Raw genomic sequence first — 2,242 nt, forward strand, 5'->3', positions numbered from 1 at the left:
TTTACATGTAAGACCTTTGACTATGATTATGTAAATTTTCAAGACACTTATTTGAGCAAGATATTCTGTGGTTTTAAGTGCTACCTCATTGTATTTCTCAGATATAGGAGGAGAGAGAGAGAAAGTTGTGGCACAGTGGTTAGATTGCAGGATTGCAGGCTAATTCTGCCCCAATTAGGAGCTCAATCCTACTGGCTCAAGGTTGACTCAGCCTTCCACCCTTCTGAGGTTGGTAAAATGAAGACCCAGTTTATTAGGGACTGTATGTTGACATTTGTAAACCACTTAGAGTAGTGGCTCCCAACCTTTTGGGCACCAGGGACCAGTTCCATGGAGAGAGGGTTTTTCACAGACCAGCGGTTGGGGACCCCTGGCTTACAGAGTGCTGTAAAATGCTATTGATATTGCTATAGGGCAGGAGTGGGCAATTAATTTTCCCAAAGGGCCACATGAGAAAGCGGAACTAATATGGAGGGCTAAACCAATAGGACTAGAAAGATGCATAGGCACATCACATACACATAAATAGCAGTTGCCTTCAAAATAGCAACAATACAATTGTATTATGAGCTGGACAGGCATAGTTAAATGGCAGGATATGACCTGGGGTTATAAAATGCCCAGATCTAGTATAGGAGCTCTTATGCTTTTTCAATATTTAAGCTATAAAGTTAAGTATTTTTGGAGGTATCTTCAAGAAGCTACTAGCTGGGGGGGAAATGATTTCCTTTCTTTTAAAAATATTTAGCAATTTGGGTCCTGCTTTTCCCTATTTTAGTTTGCCAAAAAAAATATTTGGTAAAAGTTTAGAAACAAGACTACAGATAATCCTTCTTAACAACCACAATTGGGCCTGCCAACTCTGTCACTAAGTGACACGGTCATTAATTAAAACATCATGTGGCTGTGACAGATTTCCGACCTCACTTCCACATGGTCATTAAGTGAATTACTCATGGTCATTAAGCGAGACATCATATGACTGTGACTTACAGTTTTACTTCCAGCTACCCATTGACTCTGTTTGTTGGAAGCCAGCTATGAATAGTGCAAATAGCGATCACATGACCACGTGCATGACACTGCAACAGTCATAAATGCCTGCTGTTCACAAAACACCAAAATTTCAATCAGACGACTATGGGGATGCTGTGATGGCCCTATGTCCAAGGACCAGTCATAAAGCTACTTTTTTGCCATGTGATAACTTTGAATGGTTGCTAAACAGATCAGTTGTTAAGTGAGGACTATCTGTAATTGGAAAACAGCCAAAGTCAGTTGATCTAGTTTAATATTCCGATCATCAGATCATGTAGTCATAAATAATGCTATATTATTATTATGAAAAATTGAAAACAGACACTAATTATAGATTATCTACTGGTTTTAATCAATATTAAGTCTATACAGAGTGGGTGTAATCTATGCTTCTAGCATCAAGAACTGTGCAATTCACCTCAACACTCAGTGTGAAGCATCAGAAGTGATGTGCTCTGTTTCATAAGGTGAGTCAGAAACAGTTTCCTTTAAATAGAATCTTCACTTCAAAACAAGTGGTGTCCATGTACATTGTGCATTGCCAGAAAAACTGCTGGAAAATTAGAGAAGTGAAACAGTTCGGTTGTTTCAATTTGTATATAAAAATGTTGCTTCATACATCAGGTTTATTAAAGTGATTCCATCAGATCACTTTTCAATTTAATTACAGCAACAAAGTTTTGCATAGTTCTAGTCAATATATTTCAGTAACTGTCAGAATACAGGCTAAAAATAGTGTGAGATCTCTTATTGAAATGCACTAAGGATTCAGAGTGTGCATCATATCTAATAATGGGAAAGTCACATTGAAAGTTTCATGTAGACCTTGAACTGATAGTTTTCATTTTGCCAGCTATTTTGTCTGTACATTGGGAACAATCCTTTCAGTTGCCCCCATGTGTACAAATGAAAACAATGGAGTGCTAAAACAGAACCTCCTCGGAGAGATGGGTGTTTGAAATATGTTTGACAGAGAAAGTTTAATGGTTGCCTGCCTCCTGTTAGATTTAGAGCTCCATTTCAGGCCTTACAAACTATTGCTTTTATATTATTACTCTTTCTATATACCCTGGAAAAAAGGGATGCTTTATCTGTAGAGTGGCAGATGTCCCAATTTTCCCCATTCTGGCCAATCAACTATACCCCAGTGGCTGCTGTTTGCCTGGAATATCTTTGAAATTGTGAAGCTGTGGTAGACATTCAA

Source organism: Protobothrops mucrosquamatus, unplaced genomic scaffold (assembly GCF_001527695.2).
Source record: "Protobothrops mucrosquamatus isolate PMUCROS unplaced genomic scaffold, P.Mucros_1.0 scaffold654, whole genome shotgun sequence".
NCBI classification, from domain to species: Eukaryota; Metazoa; Chordata; class Lepidosauria; order Squamata; family Viperidae; genus Protobothrops; species Protobothrops mucrosquamatus.